The sequence below is a fragment of the Numida meleagris genome, chromosome 4, assembly GCF_002078875.1.
Source record: "Numida meleagris isolate 19003 breed g44 Domestic line chromosome 4, NumMel1.0, whole genome shotgun sequence".
Classification (NCBI taxonomy): Eukaryota; Metazoa; Chordata; class Aves; order Galliformes; family Numididae; genus Numida; species Numida meleagris.
In genome coordinates this window covers 56,655,508-56,674,514 of record NC_034412.1, presented here as the reverse complement: position 1 = coordinate 56,674,514, position 19,007 = coordinate 56,655,508, and the positions used below count along the sequence as shown (strand labels likewise).

The following is a 19,007-nucleotide window of genomic DNA, read 5'->3' as shown; positions in this document are numbered from 1 at the left end:
TTTAGCAATCAAGACTCTTTAGTAAAAGGTGCAGTGAAGTTTTGAAAAAATTTCACTCAAAGATGGGAAGTCAGACAGATACAAAGCTCAGAGCCTACCCTTTATTTATTAGGTGTATCTCAGAACATGCAACAGTCTTATTTAATATTTTAAGTATTTCAGGAATTTGAGGTCTAATTCACACAGAGCCCCCTTAGGTAATTTTGAAATCATCTATTTCAGAACAACATCTGTTACGTAAGAGCGTTAACAGTCGTGATAAAACCTGAAACAGTAGCAAATGGGAAACCACATTGTATCCAGCTAGCTCAAAATTTTGTCCTACGAAGGATGCTAATAGTGCTAATGCGTGTTTGCATAAGCTAGCTTGGCAGCAAAAGAATTGGTGTAACTCACATGGAAAGGCCTTTCAGTCACCTTAAAAGATTTCAGAGACCAAGAAAGAAAACATTAGGGACATTCACTGTAAGGTAGTTAGAATGAGCTCAACTAGAGCTTTCAAATAACACTGCTCAGAAATCACAAAAGGAATATAGCCTTTCCCCACCCAGCTCAAAATTGGTCACTCTTCACATTCAGCACTGAAAGACCGTCTAATCACAATTACCTTGACTTTGGACATCTCAGTCTAAACAATACAGTCCTACACCACCACCCTGAGCACAAGCAGGATGCCAATGGGGCGCGATGTGCCAAAACTGAATGCAAACTAGTACTGCTTTCTTCAGGGCATCAGAAATGCTGGCAACTCTTTTTTTTTGTTTTGTTTTTTGTTTTTTTGCTATCTCCTGCTCTATTTTACATACTATTTCTTAGAAGAAAAGGGAAGTGCTCCCTAGTGAATGAGCAGGCCAGAAAGGCTGCTGCAGCATCTCAGCTGCAAAAGCCAGTCCCTGCCGCTCTGCACCCCACAGCAGCTACAGGCTTAAGAAAAGCATTAGAGATGCCATCTACCAGTGCAGCAACCAAGGTTGGTGGTGACAGTATTCTTTTTTAGCCTATATACTGCTGGGGATTGGCAAGTTCTCATGACTTTGTGCACTTAGCTAATGCTAAATGGGCTCACCGCAGAACAACACTTCACAAAGCAGACCTGCAGAGCCAGGGCAGAGCTGTACCACTTTGCCCGAGCTCAGCATGGGGCTTACAAAGTCCTGTCAGCCAACTCCGGCAGTAATCAGAGTTAGCTCTGGAGCTAGGAGTCACAGTTAGAGTACCACAGCTCTACTTACAGCTGCAATTTAACCTCTTAGCCTGTCCGAGAGAAATCACGCAGTGCTAGGTGTCAACTACAGGCAGTTCTTAAAATGTCTTTCTTATCAGTTCCCATAGAAAGTGCCCTGTCCCCAACAACGAAGAGAACTAAACAAATATTTCAGCTCCCTTTAACTCAGTCAGAGAAAAAACAATCTGAGAGTTGGCTTTGACTGTAAAAAAAAAAATTGTTAAAAAGAAGCAAGTAGCACCTTCCACTTTACAATCACAGGCCAGTGTTTCAGCTACGGGTATCAGAGCAAATTCCCAGGAAGTACTCAACTTTCAGAAAAAGGCATTTATAAAAATAATGTATGGGAGATCTAATCGCACACTTCAAGGAAGTTAAAACATTCTCTTGAATGGCACTCCTCAAACATGCATAGATATATACGTAAAAATGCGAACAGACAGTGAAATTAGAAAATATTTTGGGTAGAACTAAATGCAACAGAGTTTTTCCAAAGACAGACATGGTATAGCAAGGAGTTAAGATTTATCTCTCTGTCTAGCGCTTATTTCACTGTAGAAGTACTAGAATCATTTACTTCCCTGAAGGCTGTCTCACTCCCTTTTCGAATACAGATTGAAGAGGATCACTTTCCCACCATGCTTCATCCTGCTTTCCGTCTATCTGAACCTCTGCTGTCATCTCCATACAACAAATTGGATTACAGTTTTCCTCCCTCTCTCAGGGATACGGTACTTAATACTTCTTGATTTGGTGAGCACAGCATGGGTCTGTTCCACTCCAGTAGCTGACCCATGCAAACCCATTTAGAAAACAGGTACTGCCACTCCAATGCTTTTATTGAAAAAGTCGTGTCTCTCAGTAAAGCAGGGATGTAAGCTTGGGCTGCGATGTGGTTCACTAAGCTGTTTGCGAGCTCTGCTCACAGTCTCCCAGTAGGCCAGCCAGTTCAAGGCAAGTGAAGCACTGTATGTGGTCAGGAAGCCTCTATTATTACAATTAAATCATCTTTGCAGTAAGAGCAATTACCAGTAAAGAATCAGAACTGAACTGACTGACACACTCCAGCACCTTAGCAGAGAACTCTGTGGTGGAGTTAGCATCCTACTAAATTGAAATAAGAGCATTTCAGGTAAATTCTGATGAGCACAGTGTCTCCATCTTGCTTCTTTTTTTCACTAGAAGTGGTTATTTCCAGTCTTTCCTTCTCCTCCAACTGCACCCACATCAGACATTCTGTAAGGAGCTCTTTATTTACTGTACTTAACAGTTTATCTTCACTTGAACATGAATTTTTAAGCTCATAAGTGATATGAAAGATGAGAAAAGAGAAACATCTGCATTTTCAGAAGGAAACAGTAGTAGATGGACAACTTTAAGGGAAGCACTGCGAACAGTGGTATTGGTTAGCTATAAAGCATCAAGGTCTGCAGTCTGTCCCCCAGCTCCAGAAGAGAACATGAATCAGTAGCATTCCAGTGTAACACAGACTTCTGGTGAAGTGCTTTGATAGATCAATTATGTGGGAAGCTGTACAGGACACGAGCACTGTGTCTTCGGAAAAGGTTTAAACCTCCAGTAGTATCCTTCATATGTTTGGCAGAGACATTTAAGGCAATCATGAAAGAGGGTAAGAGCTCCCAAGTTCATACTACCTTCTGTTTTCTGTGCTGAGGTCATGGTTTTGATTTTTAGATTTTGCTTTACACACATTCTTTTCTGTGTTGGACCCGCGACAACTACTCCTTTCTCTACTCATAGCAATTAGCATCACTACTACCAGTGGGGCACTGTTGTCCATAGCATGGTGGAGCCAATTATTTTCAGCTATGAATCAGGTTTGCACAGACATACCATTGTATGTCCTTTGTCACCTGCCCAAAATTGGAATTCAGTTGCTTTTTAAGACATTCCAGTCCCTTTTTCTGTGCTATCAAGCACTACATGAATGCATTTTATTTGGCTGAACCCTTTGTTAGTTCTTGCACGCTCAGAAATCTTAGTTTCGCACCTTCCCATTCACTGATATTGCTTGAAGTGATGCATCACAAAGGCTTTCATGAAAGAAGCGGTTCTGTGCTGAAGAGGTTTATTTTAATCGCACAGCAGTGTCGTTTATAAATTAAAAAAACACCCACACATTCTAATTTAAACCATTAGCATGGCCTGTGGTTAGATGACATTATATTGCTAATGGATCCACTGTGGAATATGACACCAGTCATGCTGTCCATCGGGATTTACAGGCATATAATACACATGTTTATTTCAACTCTAAAAGGCTGTACTAATGGCTCCAGCACTTTTGTGTTAAGTAATCGACATTCTCCCCCTTTGGCAGTGAATGCATATGTAATGCAATCCATGTTTTCCCGAGTTAATTGGTCTTTCTTTCCTCAATCAGAGGTACGATGAAATTCCAGACTAGATGCATGTTGGAGACAAGTTAGGTTTGCCTGTAGGCTGTCCCAAGGTTTCATTGGTTTTCTATCTTTTAGAAGTCTTCTAGGTATTTTCAAAGTGTTAGCACTTTCTACTATTCCTCTTCTCCCCTCCTACCACTTCACTTCAGGCCTGCGCTCATCAGAACTAAAATGGAAATCAGTATGCTAGGATTTTGGTCAAAATACCGCAATGCGGTATTGCATCTAATGTACATCTTGCTTATCTGAAAATCATGGAAATGCTTCCTTCAGTTACCAGCATTCTAGCACACAACTTCACATCAGCATAAATTAACCAAACAGAAGGTTCTTGTCACCAATCAACTTCTTTAACCTCAAAAAAAGCTAGCACACAAGGGATAAGCTAGAGTAGGTGGCTTTCCAGATGCTGCACTCTATCTTTGGTGACCTTGGGAACAGAACACACTACAGTAAGTCTGGTTAGAATTTGAACATGCAACAACTGATCAGTTGAATTATGGTCAACAGATCCATTTAAAAAAGTCAGATACTTTCTTTCTGGTTGTATTTACTGTATTAAAAGTATGCAAAGCTAAGGTTGCTGGACGTGGTTTCCAGATGGTTTTGACCCTGTTACATAGAACCACGACGCATTCCCGTCTCATCTGCCATGCTACCTAAATGAAAAAAAAAAACCAAAATGATGTACCCAAGTCTGAAACAGATCCATGGAGTGTTATGGGCTCACTCCAAGCAGCTGACTATAACAAACAGGTCTTATACCAAACCTCCTAACAGGTAGCAGCCAGCTAAAGAGGCAGATTTCAGAGAAGGAAAAAAATTGCCTTCATGTTCTTCATTTCTTCCTTTGGATCATGTTTCTGTTTGAATCACATGTAACACCGAGCCAATAAAGCACTTTGCTTGTGCTGTTATGTTACTCTTTATAAATACCCAATCTACATGCTCCTGAAATCCAACCATGGATTTGGGCACTGTAGTTGCAGTGAAATCCAAATGCACCAAAGTTAGTCTGTTTGGATGGGGAAGTTCTTTAAAAACACAAAATTGAATTGCCTTTATTGTAAGCAGGCTAGAAGGTCTAAAGCTTTGTTAAAGGGCTCAAGTGTCAGAATATTAAGTCAAATGCTCACTTTCTTATTTCCTTCCCTCTAAGAAGGAAGTTTGGGTTGATCAGCTGCTTTGGTAGAGAACTTGATGATCAGTGTGCACCATTTCAAATGTACGCTAAAATTCTGAGGGAAAGGAATTGAAATTCTGACCTTTAATTAAATAGCTGTTCTCTGGACCTGACTTCCACTGTGTTTCTGTACCAAACCATGAACAGATCTAAATGGAGAGAGAAAATATATAGCTTTAGCTGAGCAATATTAGACACTCTACTGAAGGAAAACTATCCCTTATTCTGCCAAAGGAACTTCAGACAATATAGCAAAGCATAATCCTGCAAACATATGGAACAGTAAACATTTCACAAGGATCTGGAAAAAATGAAAGAAAAAAATAAATCAGCTCTCTCCAGCTTACGCACATGCCACATGCAGGGAGTTAAAACAAAGAGAAAAAAAAAATCTAGAGGAGCACTTCCCCAGAGCACACAGGCAGAACAAAAACAAGGAAAATGTTATTTTAATCTCCTCTTTGTGGAACAGAAACTTTCAGGAAAGGTCTCAACGTCAACGTCACATTAAACTGCAAACTGCTGAGTGTTTAGGATTTGCATATTCCTAGGTCTGTTGCAGTAGTATGTATGCCTACAAGGCAGCTTGTGTCTGAAAGTCACCAAGTGACTATTAAATTTCACAAAGGAGGTAAGACTGTAATGCTATACTACTATTAATTAGATTTCAACTCAGATAGCGATTACCAGGGATTTGTCAGATTTGTAAAATTGTAACTAGTATAATTTCAGTGTTATCGAGGGACCAGAGATAGAAGTCTCATTTCACGTTCAAGTTAACTAAACATAATTTATAAAAAGGTAAATCCTTGGTAAAAAGTGAAATCATTTCGATCAAAACCACACAGTCTGATCAAATACATTGGGAGGCTGCTTCTTCTAGCTTGCATTTAACGATAGGGTTCTAATTTGCATAGCTTTTTAGTAGGAGATGATGTGTCCAATTTAAAGTTCTCACATTTTATTTTCTCTCTCAAGTATAAGAATGCTGCCACCTGCTTTGGAAATGTCCAGCTGGCCAATCTGTGCAGACAGCATCATTATTAAATTGTCTTTTGCCTCTTGTTGGCACTGGACCTAACCCACCTCAGTGCACATTAGTCCCCCAAAGGAGCTCAGCAGCCAGAACACCCATGCTGGACAGACAAGTGTAAAATGGCAACACTTCACAGACTTAAGTTACAGTCACTCATTAGTTAGCCCAACAGTTGTAAACAATATTCCCAGTCCTCTTTGGATCAGGTACACGCTGACAAGGTGATGTTATAAAAATGCAACACTTACTATCCACAAACTTACAATAAAAACTGTCTTATATAGTACTGGACAACTTTGGACATAAGAGCAACAAAAGAAGAATATAAATGATTCTAAACTTGTTCCTCAAGATCTATGAATGTACATGCACTTTTCAAGATTTCAATTGAGTGGCAACAGTAAATCAAGACAAAAAAAACCAACTACTAAATTGATAGCGCAACTATTGTAATGATATAGCTAATGGAAGCCCGAAACCTTTTATTTTCTACTTAGTTGTTAGCATTAAAAAAAACAAAAACACAATTTGCCCTTAGATATCTCCACAATAGCTCCCACACCATGCGATTCATACTCTTGTCCGTACATACATGCATCTATTCTAAGACATGTCTTTTAAGCCCACACATGCACGTGGCTTTCCTCACACATTTCAGTCAACATATACAAGAATCATGGTGAGAAAAAGCAAGTTTGTGGGATTTTTTCATTTTTTAATATTGTTACTGTTATTATTTTAGTTTTGAAACCAAGAGAAATAACCAGCATTAGCGAAGCCTGTAGCTTTAATCAAAGCCATTCAAGAAAGAGATGAAATATTCTAATTCTGAGAAACACACACCCCAGCAGCTGGAAAGGCAAGTGGGAACAAAAAAATGCAGGCGACATTCATAAGCAGAATGGAGAAAAAAAATCTGTTGAGGATTACTTTGTTGCATATTCATGCACTAATAAATTGCTGTAATTGGCTAAAAGAATGAAGAGGCAACCAAGAATGAATACGTTGTGCTGAGTATGCACACCTTAAGAATAACAATAACATTTCAAACATCCATTCTGGCAGAAATCCCCACCAAAACAAACACTCTTCTTCCGCACTCTGAATATTCAGACAGGATTACCCCTGACAGGACAGAGGAACTGTGTATGAAAGATACAATTACTCTGCAACACAGTTTGTTAAAACGTCCAGGACAATTTTCCCATTTACCTCCTTCTTTACTCCCATGTATAACTAAACTTAAAACAAACAAACAAAAAAAAAACAACTGAAACCTCATGTTCATTTTCTCTTGAAGGTAAGTATATGTATGCTGCTGTGGAAACAGATAAGGGATGTCTGAGTATCACAGGTATCACAAAAACCCCAAGGCAGTTGTTCATTATTGCACAAGCCTTACCAATGGAGAGGGACTTGGACAACCTCAAGACTTCAGAACCCAAGTGTTATACGCACACCTACAATTGCATACCTTACTTTACAGCTTTTCTTAAAGAGATTGCCAGAAAAAGTCAACACTCATGCAAATGCATGAAAAGTAAGGTGATGATCATGGAGACGGCAAGGGCATGAGGTGCTCCTGCCTTTAAGTGCCCAGCTGCTTATGTGATGTAAGAGCTAAGTATCTGGCAAATTTAGATTCCCTTAATGGTTTTAGGTTAAATTCTAGCCCTTACCCTTCCACACTGCTGGTCAGGAATATCCACGTAATGGAATAACAACTTTGCTATCTGAGCACATTGCATCTGCATATTACTTTAGAGAATAGTATCTCTTCTTGACTTGATAGAAATTGGCACTAGTTTTCTTAGCTTGATCAGATTATCGTTCTCAATTTACCCTTCTTAGCCTGATCAGATTATAGTTCTCAATTTACGTTTCTACTTCATGGGCAAACAATACTTACAACGAGAGCAGCAATCCTGAGTTAAGACTAGACCATGCAGAACATGAAGGGAAGGGACAAGAAACAAGAGAGAAAGCTGACCCTTTATTCAGGTCCTAGTCCAGAGGGTTTCCCTTCCTCCTTTTAATTATAGACTTCATTAAGAAGCCATGTGCATCTTTGAGCACTTATTGACGGGTTCAGATTAGATGGGGACATGGCTATTTCCCTTTGGTATTGTAGTGAATAGTGAAGTAACAAGCTAGCTCAAGAATCAATTTTCACCCAAACTTCCTTCTAATTACCATTCTCATTTAAAAACAATAAAAGGTGATTTCCCCTGGCAAATGAAACAGTTTGTTGATATCCCTTTGAAGATCAATTTAAATTAAATTCACCATATAATTCTAAATAACCCATCTACACACATACACATAATTTGTTTAACCATCAGAGATTCAAGAAGCTTGTATTCTGTCTTCTTATTGCTGTTCAAAGTAGTACTTTTATTCCCCAAGATGACACACAGCTACTAGTAGCCAGAAGTTCTCCCTTCCTTTCAATACTCTCACTCTTCCTCCTCCTACTACTTGTTCAGTTGGAGATACCTGGAATGCCATCCTGGTACCACTGGAAGAAAAAAAAAAAATCCACCACCATATCCTGGGCACTTTAATTCTAAAGCTCTCTACAGGTTGCTATGTTTTCTTCTGGAGGGACCAGTTGTGAACAAGAGAGATCACAGTACAGTGATCAAAACAGTCCTATGGGACAGAACATATCTGGCTTTTCTAAAAACACCACCAGGAGGATTTGACAATATCATCTGTAAACCTTTATCTGGTTGTTTCCACTGCTGGATAGGCTTCTAGCAGCTCCATCAGTTACATTCATGCTACAAAACAGCTGTCAGACAGCATCAAGGTTCCCTATGGAAGCTTAACATTTAGATTAGAAATTTGAAGAATATTTCTTCTTTCCTCTGGAAAGGAGGAGACCAAATTTGCAGGCGATTTCACTGAGTGTAACCATGTCCTGGTTTCAGCTGGGGTAAGGGTGACTTTCTTCATACCATCTGGTATGTTGCTTTGTTTTGGCTTTTGGAGCAAAACGATGTTGATAACACACCCATATTCGACTGCTGCTGAATAGTGCTGTACAGATCCATTTCAGTTTCTCCGCTTCTCATACTGCCCTGAAAACAAAGGAGGCTGAGGGGACACAAGGAGCTGAGAGGGGCCAGAACTATGCACAAGGTGGAGATCAGTTTGAACTCATTCATCATGTCTAAACAATAAACACACACAAATAGCATGGCCACTAACAGGTTGAGTCACAACTCAAACAATGGTCTACAATACAGCTGAAGAAGTCCAGAAGCCAAACTGGCTTCTGCCATAGCCAAACACTGCAGCTCAGCTGGAGGAAACAGTTCTGATGTCATGCCTGCCATCATAGGCATCCAAACTTGGAAAACACTCTACTGACTCCTGCTAAAGACTGCAAGAGTATGGACTCGGACACCTTGGTATCAAGTACCTAACTGCATCTGTTATTATCAACAAACAAATCCCCAATCCTCCTAGAGATCAAAGAGAAATAAATCAAACCCAAACTTACATGACTGTTTTGAAATAGCAGCTGTTTGAGAACCTTGAATAGCAGTGGCTTATAGGCAATAGAGCATTCTTACGGTAAAAAGCATTTAATGTCACATCCATCATTCTCAAATTCAGTTGCACTGATGTTAATAGTTAATTATCAGACTTGCCTGCTTGCTTTGCGCATGCAGAAGTGTCTACATAGATATAAGTCTCATCCTGGGTACTGAGCAATTGTAGGGACAGAAGTCTCTATTATTGTAACCCACTACCTGCCTTGAACAACTCATCTATGGCTGTGATTTCTGAAAGAGCAATCTCCTTACAGATACACACGTCTGCAAAAATCCTGAAAATTCAGTCAGTTTAGCAACCAGATCTGCCCCTGCAGTTCTCCACTGCTGTTAACACAATCCAGTGGTTTGCCTGTAATACCTGTCTCATTTCAGCATTCTTGCCATTGTGCTTGTCTCCCCATTTCCATTTAATGGAAGTACTAGCAGGCATTCATTTCCGTTGGTGTTGGGACAGGTTACTGCTCTTTGAAATTAAAAAAAATTAATCCATAGCTCAGACCAGCAAGTAAATACTACATGCACAGAAAGATGCAAATCCACTGACTTCATTGAAAACAGAAAAAGCAATTCTGAACCCACATCTGGGGTTTGGGTCATCATCTTCCAAACATACTGTACAGAGCAATACCCTATCCAAAGAGGCTGATTATTCCTCGAAATCTGTTACAAGGAGCAAGAAACATCGTATCTGAAATTATGACCTAAATAGGCATGCTATATTTAAAGAAACAAGAAGTTACTGTCCCTAGAGTCTCAATATTACATCTGGAAATTATTTCTGTATTTTACAATGTAATTAAATTCATTTCTTGTGTAGGTTTTAAATGCTGGCCTGGGAAAAAGTGTGAACATGGATAATGAAATGTGTGTAGTTGTTATTGAACTTGGAGGATTTCTGGTCCTAGCCAAATTTGCAGAACCCACAGTCAAATAAAAGGAAATGAAAACAGGCACTCTGAATATTAAAGAGGATATGCACAATGTCCTTGAGAACACGAGAAGAGTCAGGAACCTGGCTCTGAACATTGTACCACATCAATCAGTATTACTCCAGCATAAAAGTGCCTATCACACCTCTTTGTACACTGACTCCTTTTGTGCTTTCAGCGATGGCAAACAGCAAAACTCCAGCAACTGCTGCACCTGAATCACTAAAGGGAAAGTAACATCTTTAATGGAAGCATCAACTGACATTCTGTATGCACATCCTGAAGAAAAGGTCCAGTAGGACCAAAGAATGAGCAATCACACTGATTTTCATAGATTTGTCTTCAGTTTGCAAGATATTTTTGTGAGTTTTGGCTACCAAAACTTAACAGGCAGGAAGACATAAAAGAGACAGTCCTACAACACAGCCTCAGCAACAAAACTATAATTTTAAATCATTTATTTTTTCTTTATTTCAAACAAGATTTGAAGTTGAAAATCCAATTTATTATCACAGCATATTTTTAATCTGTCCTATAGTTGCAGCCTCCTAGAAAAAAAATCAGGTTTTCTCCCTTCAGACCTAAATTGGACACACAAATTTGTACAGAATTATTTCTTCACAGGTCATGATCAGTTTGGGCTAAAATGCGGGTTTGGACCAGGCAGCCAAAGAAATTAATGGAGATGAAAGTATACAAATGCTTACCAGTTGCTTATATATTTTTTAACACTGAAATCAACAGTTAGCAGTTTCAAAATCTCCTAAAGGTTATCACAACATTCTGCATTTGGACTGTACACTACCCAGTGAATGGGTTGTTGCTTAAGTTGGACATTTGCTCTCACCGGGTACAGCTGTTTCTCAATTCACAGTCACTTCACCACTGTCCAGGTTCTCAAGAAAGCCGTTAATATGCCCAAAGATTTGTTAACAGTCAAATTCAAAACAAAACCCAAAAATCAGCTTGAGAACTTGACAAGGTCCTGTTCAGAAACCTGGAAGTTGTCAGTAATTCCAGGGGTTTCTCAAAGCGACATTTGATTCTGAGTAGGACATGGATCTTTGAGCCCAGAAATAATAGAAAGTATGAGTAAATTTACACTTCTTTCTTTCTTCTCACTTGGAAGTGTCTCAAAGGACATTAATTACACACTCCAAAAACTCACAAACTTGGAGAGTTTGCTGGCAAGGCATATTTTCCCAGTATCTTGCTGCTATAGATTAAAGAAAAGCGTAAGAGAAGTACAAACACAGGATACTGAATCTCTGATGCCTTGCAGTTGGTAATGTATGATGTAATCCTCTTATCCTGCCCAATATACATATGCTGAAAATGCTTAGGAAGGGTACCATGCAGCTGTCACTGTTTCACATACACAAATTCAACATTTGCCATAGCATAAGATGCAGTTACCATGGATATTTCCCTGTTTTTAGCACACTGGGAAGAAAGAAGGGAAGAAGAAGAAAAAAAAAAAAAGAGCAAAAATCTCCAATGTCCAGTACACAGTAACCTTGAACAGATGTTGACTCTGTAGCAACAGCCACCATACTGACTAACACATCCGCACATTAGTTTGCCCAGATTACCACAGATGAATTATCTGCGCTCTGTCCATGCTATCTGCCATACAAGGATTGGCACAGAACAATCAGTACCCAAAGGACATTGTGGACTGTCAATAGGCAGCACAGACTGAAAGATGGCTCATGGCCAAGACCCTTCCTGACGTCACAAATTCAAAATAAGTTTTCAGTTAAGGATGACTAATCCAACAGAAGAGGTACAAAACAAGACTACTAGTATAAAGGAAGGGGGTATGGGGTCAGGGGTAGTTACGATGAACAATCTCCCTAAAAAGGCAGAACACCAAACATGGCTTCTTTATCTTACCATCATGGAAATATCCTGGGAAGAGAGTGGGTATTAAATCCAAACAAATGCTAGTCCCAAAACAAGTGTGCATCAGACCAACTGTCAATTAGATGGAGGCGTTAAGAAGGTCCTCAAAGACAACATGGAAGTTGTGGAGCATTCCAGTTGGATGAAAGAGGGTATGAAATTGTTTTCTGTTATTGTAGGAGACATGCTCCATGTTTTGGTTAAGCACAGATGCCTCTCTAGGCACTAATGCCCTCTCATAAACTGAGCCAGAAAACTTCAAGCTAGTTTACTGTTCAAAGGCTCCATAGTTTAAACAGAACAACAACAACATCAAAAAACCACAAACAATACTCCTTGACAACACCTAGTTTGCACCAAATTCAGTAAGTAAAGGAGAGTTTCTGGTCAACTGAAACCCTATTTTCAAATGAGCCAGCCACTATTCACATAGAACAGGAAGTGTACTGGGTGTGTGTTTTTGGGGGAAGAAGAGAGGAGTAGCAGGAAATAAAATAAGCCCAGTTTAACTCATTTGGCTGAAGGTAGCTGCAACCGCCTGCCATTTCTTAATTTCCCACCTGTCCTTCTTACCATAAGAATTCTAACTGGAGCTCTGAAGCTGCAGAGCACATTTTGTGCCACAAAAGTGAGAGATCTACGGGACAGAAAAAATTTTGAAGCCCACCCCATCTCAAAGAAACCTATAGTAGAAAAAACCATCATCTCATCTTTTAAGCATGCACTCTAGCACTGCACCCCCCCGCCTCTGCTTTGCAGTTTTCAAAACAGTGTCATATAAGAAAAAAAAAGAAAGAAAAGAAATTTGAGGGCATCTGTATGTATCTTTTGCACCCAGCACCAGATAAACAGAACTGGCAAAATTAATCCAAACTGTTGCCTTGACAGTGCTTGCAATAATGGCAATTAGAAATAACCAAGCCAAAGTTCTGAGATGGTGACATGGTAGGACTGAGTCCTTGCATGGAACAGGACCCCCTGCTGCCCCTAGTTTTCTCTTTCAGTGTTTATTAGAGTCTCTGGGGTGTACTGATTGCTACTCATCCACATTCTGCATATTCTACAAACATGATTATTCCCATTAGACCAAGCCTGTTTCTCAAATACTTAGTACAATATTTCTGCAAGGAAGTTGCATGTTACTATTCCTTTTTTTTTACTCCAGTGAGACATACTGCTAAGGTATATTTACTAGTTGATCACAAAGAAGTGTTGTCATGAATTATTTAACAAACAATTGTCAAAGTAAATGAGCAAGGTACTGCTTATTTGAGAATACACGTTTGCTTGCCTGCTAATTTGTAATGAATAGTCTTCCCACAGAAGGCTTCATGGCCATTACTGTGAGGCAATGTAGTCCCACAACATGATTTATTGTTTTGCTATACCATATCCTGGATAAGTACTATAAAAATCAGTTTGCTTAAATTTCACATTTATAAGCAAATAGCAGGCAGATAATTGGCCACATAAGGAAAGACCAGAGTATTTAAAAATGCACAAACTACATTAAGGAATAAATAAATAAATAAATAGTTTAGACGTTTGGTCAGCAGCCCCTGCCACTACATGGGAAAAAAAGAATCAATTCACTGAAGCTGTGAACAACTAGTCAAAGCAAGGGGTTTAGTGGACTAATTGAGACCGTGCATTAAAAGTTCTAACGGTCAGAGTCACCTGAAGTTCATGAAAGATTTTTCTTAGTACAAAACATGCAATATTACATTTAATTGCTCAAATATCATAATTTCCAATATTAGACAAGCCTATACCCACCTCCTCCAGGCAATACCATTCAGAAATTGCCAGCTGCTGCAGAATTACTGAAAGCCTCTTACACAGCATTAAATACGAAATGCCTCAGAAAACTCAAGTCTTCACTTATGAAAACAGAAGCGTTGGTATGCCCCAACTGTCCCCTAACTTTTTTGTTTATTATTCATAACAACTTTTAAGATTAAGCAGTGATGTAAACCCAGTTTTCCAACATCCCAGGAGAGGACACCTCAAGACAAGAGGATGTGAGAGAAGGCCCTAATTCATTATTCCCAAAGTTGTTCCATAACAGGCACCCAATTATCAACTAGAACAAATAGTATATTTACATTCCTGGAAGCAATTCCTGAAGCAAGGAGCATTCCAGATCATAGAATGGTTTGGGTTGGAAGGGATCTTAAAGATCATCTAGTTCCAAACCCCCTTGCTTTGGGAAGGGCTGCCACCCACTGGATTAGGCTGCCCAGGGCCCCAACCAACCTGGCCTTGAACATCTCCAGGTATGGGACATCCAAAGCTTCTCTAGACAGCCTGTTCTAGTGCCTCACCATCAAGTCATCCCCCAGGAAAGATCCCATCCCCAAGGAATCCTGAAATATGAAAAATATATATCATAAACCATGCAGCACAGCTAAGAAGCCAAGTTTCATTCAGTCTAGGTGGTAGCATGAGTGACAGTTCACCTGCCCAGTTCACCAGGCTCATCTGCCCTCCAGTGAATACTGGATCATTCACAAATGGAAGAACTTCAACAAAAGCTAGTAAGACCATCGTAGAGCATCATACAGACAGCCAAGCAGTTTTAAGACATGGGAAAAAGTTGCTTTCAAAATCCCTTACACGTGTTAAGGATTTGAAAGTGTATGACATAATGGAGAAACAAAGAAAAAAGCAGCAAGCAAACAAACAGCCACAGCAGCACATAGTGAGCCTTAACTAACTAGCAGTCAAAAGTTAGGTAACTCAACACAGTGTCACAATACGTAAACATTGTCTGTATTCAAATTGAGATGCCAAAAAAAAAAAAAACAACCACCAAAAATCAACCAACCAACAACAAGAAAACACCATCCATTTGCTTTTAGTAAAAAATAAAAATCCAGTTCCTTGTGTATATCTTTAAAGAATCCCCTGGATACTTAAGTCCCATTTTAAGTAGCATATGGGATAGCTAAAGCCATAAATAGCATAAATTTAATACAGAATTCATAAGGTTTTCTAAAGATAACTATAGTAGCCCTTGCAATCATGCTCTGCTTTCTTTTGAAATACCTGCTCCCATTCCCCACACCTCAGCTCTCGTCTATTTACACTTTAAGTCTTTAGGGCAGGGACTGCATCTGACTGGAGTTGTGGAGTCCTGAATTCAGCTGGGCCTACAGGCATTCCTTTGATGCAGATCATAATATGTTTACAGAAAGGAAAAAGACTACTTTCCTTAGCAGCTAGATTAAGTTTGGATAAGCAGCCACCTATTCCTGGCACTCAATACACAAGAGGGCAAGCAATACTGTCTTTGATCTACACTCACCTAACAAAAAGGGACTGTTTTGACAGGTAATTTCTAATCAAGAAGATAATCCAGACAGTGCATTGCAGCTAACACTGGTGAACAACATTTTATTAAATTCAAATGCTAGTGAATTGTCAGCACTTATTTTAGCCTGTGTGTAGTGCAGCTTTCAGCACTACTGATCATGAAATTTTAATATAATGCTTGGAAACATTCACTGATATTTCAAGAACACTATTGGATTGATTTAGAACTTAGCTGCTCTCCAGAGAGAAGTCCTTGCTGTCTGGTATCCTCCTTTTCCTTTTCAGCTCAGCAGGTTACTGCAATAATATATATATATATATATATATTTCTTATATTTTTTTTCTTATATATATATAAGAAAAGTTGCTTGAAATTCACGTTTACTCAGAATCCACAGGCCATGCTGACCCTTATGCTATTGCCTATTACTGAAATTCTGCATTTCTCAAGACCTATCTATTGCTGTACAGATTTATTTCACTTTTACCTCATTTGATGTTGTTATGCTGGGCTCTCTTTTTCCCCATCTCCAAGCAACAGTAAAAACTCACATGTAATCAAGTTTCCTTACAAGTAAATGCACTCAAACTCAAAATTATGATACCCTTTCACCCCACTGCCCTCATAATAGCACACTTCCATTTGCTTTCAACTGTCAACTTTGGGATAAAAACTTGCCTTCAAGATCATTTTGGTCTGCAACCCATCCTGTGAATTCAATTCAAAATGTGACAAATACATGCACAAAAACCTCGCACCATTTCTCCCTCACGTCCTCTGCCAGCCCGTTCTCCATCTCCTGGATATTACCCGACTTTGCCGACATTTGTTTCCCAAGACTGAAGTTCTGCTTTCCACTCTGATTTCCCCCCAGCAACTTGATTATCACAGTTCCTGTTAGTTTGTCTCCCTGCTACATCAAACCATAATATGGACAGAGCCAGCCCAGCAGGAGACATCCAGCTGCCTTTGGCACTGCCAACAGCCAGCCTGAAAGTAACCCAAAATAAATGGAAGCCTCATTCCAGCCACTTGAAATAAGACCTGAATATGGATCAGGCTCTGGGGGCCAGTTTAACCTTAATAAGTTGTAGGCATTTCACTCTTACACCTTAGAAAAGCTAGGTGCATTGTCAGAGCAACCTAACCCTGTCAGAGCTGCAGTCCTCCGAGGAGTGCCAGAGCTTTTAAACTACTAAGTACAGTCATTATTTAATAAAAATATATACTGCCTTTTGACACGGTCTACCTTTTAAAAAAAAAAAAAGAGCCCTCATTTTGCCACAGGAGCTCCAGTCAGCCTGCCCTCCCGTTGCCCCCACCCAGCTCCTACCCAAACACAAGCCTCTCAGAAATCTCCAAGAACTTTTTTCACTTTACCTCCACAAAGATCACAGTGCTCTAACTTCAAGTCCCTGCAGCCACTGTGAGGCTCCTGGTGTCACCACACAGATGCCCAAGACCACAGCTCACCTCAGCAAAGTGCGTGCAATTATTGCACGCATACAGCTCCTCACATATGCACTCCAACGGCTGCACCTCAGGCCTGCCAGCACTTCTAAGTTCCTATCTTCTCCCCTAAGAGCTTGCCTTGATTTGGGGATTCAAAACTTGGGCACTGAGGTCACTTCTGAAGTTTTTAGCAGGGTGAGAGCCACTGCTTGGCTGGCAAACACTCGCTTCCTGCCAAAATCTAAGCTGCGCTCTGCTGCAAAATGGCTGCCATGCAGCAAAGAGCCCTACAGCAGTTCTGCACGCATCTTTCCAGTGCCCCCCTAAAAAGAAGCAGGCATCTCGTAACTGAAATGTTATGAAAGCATGTTTAAAGTAAGAGAAAATACAAGACAAACTGAGAGGGAAGAAAAAAAAAAAAGGTAGAAAATACTCAGACCTACTCCCTGCTTGCAGTATTGCAAAGGCATTTGCCACAGGTCTGCTGCCAGCACACACACCCCCTCCCAGGGAAGGCCCAGGTGTTGTTGAAAGAATGCATTGCACCTGGCTTAGCCATACCGTGCTAGTGGAGGACAGGACCAGAGCTTAGAGAGTAGGAGTCAAACCATCACCTGCTAGGGGGTGCCTTGATCTTTGAAGGGAGAGCTCCTCCGAGGGAACTTCTGTTCATAACTTGCCTGAAATTTGCTCCTGTGTGGCTGCTATAGCCATGAAGAATTTATCTGCGGTATGCTTTGCTAAGGTAGAAGGCATCCCTGCAAGAGTAGCCTCTACACATCAGAGGAGTTAACTATACCCTGCTAAGTCAGTTGTAGGAAAAAACCTTATATGATACCTAAACTTGGAACTTGCCCTCACAAAGGCCCTGACTTTACCCTGCAGAACTGGGAGGAAAAGCCAAGAGGTAAGTAGAGGCTACTTTCTCAGTAAGGCAAAACTATGCAAGAACAGCCGTGATTTGCAGAGCACCAGATCTCCTTATTTGTTGCCCCTCTCACTCCTTTCAAAACATATTATTCAGCAGTGATTTCTCAGCTGTGATAATTATCAGCAATCATGGCCTATTATGGGTTTAAATCTAAGAGAAGCGGTACAAATAAGATCTAAGCGTAAGACAGACTATATTCAGAATTAATGGTTATTCTCCTAGCCATATCATTTCCTGCTGTCCATGTTATCAGAGATACTGTAGGATCACATAAACAGCTGGAGCCAAAGCAAAAATGTAGGGTCATTGGGGCAGTGCAGAGTTGTAAATACCTCATCTTTACATCTCATGCTCCTAGGGCTGCTCTGAAAGTAATGCCTCTTGTTCTATTATGTTGGCCCACAGCATCAGAGGTGGTGGTATGGCAGTAAAGGTTGAACTTTCCCAACAATAATAAGTTCCATTTTGTTGCTGTGTGACAGATGGCAGCAGTCTGTCAGAATGGCGTCTGATGTGGAAGTGCATATGAAGCAAAGGTATGTAATTGAATTCCTCCATGCAGAAGCAATGGCACCCACTGACATTCATCGACACTTGCTGAATGCTGATGGAGGCCAAACAGTGGACGTGAGCAAAATGAAGTGGTGGGTGGTGCATTTCAGCAGTGGCAACAGCAACATGAAAGACAAGACACATTCCAGACAGCCATGCATGGCTGTTACATCATGAAATGAAGAGTGTCAGCTTATCCATGCAAAGCAATTAATGATGGTGACTACACTGAAAAATAGTGTTTTGTAACTTAGAATTTTCTCTATCCAATAGTGCTATTGTGCTTTTTGTATCTGCTGTTGTTTCCATGGAAATAAATAGAATCATAGAATGAGCTAGGTTGGAAAAGACCTACAAGATCACCTAGTCCAACCATCCACCTACCACCACCAACCCCACTAAACTATGTCTCCCAACGCTATATCTAAACGTTTCTTGAACACCTCCAGGGACGGTGACTCCACCACCTCCCTGGGCAGCCCGTTCCAG

At 40.2% G+C, this 19,007-nt stretch overlaps 1 long non-coding RNA gene across 1 annotated transcript; it reads right to left on the bottom strand.

Annotated features, from left to right (window-relative positions):
- Nucleotides 2,461-17,552, bottom strand: LOC110398758. The gene is made up of 3 exons (XR_002438601.1): nucleotides 17,475-17,552; nucleotides 4,914-4,980; nucleotides 2,461-4,307 (listed from the first exon to the last, which is right to left on the bottom strand). It is a non-coding gene; the product is annotated as an uncharacterized LOC110398758 (long non-coding RNA).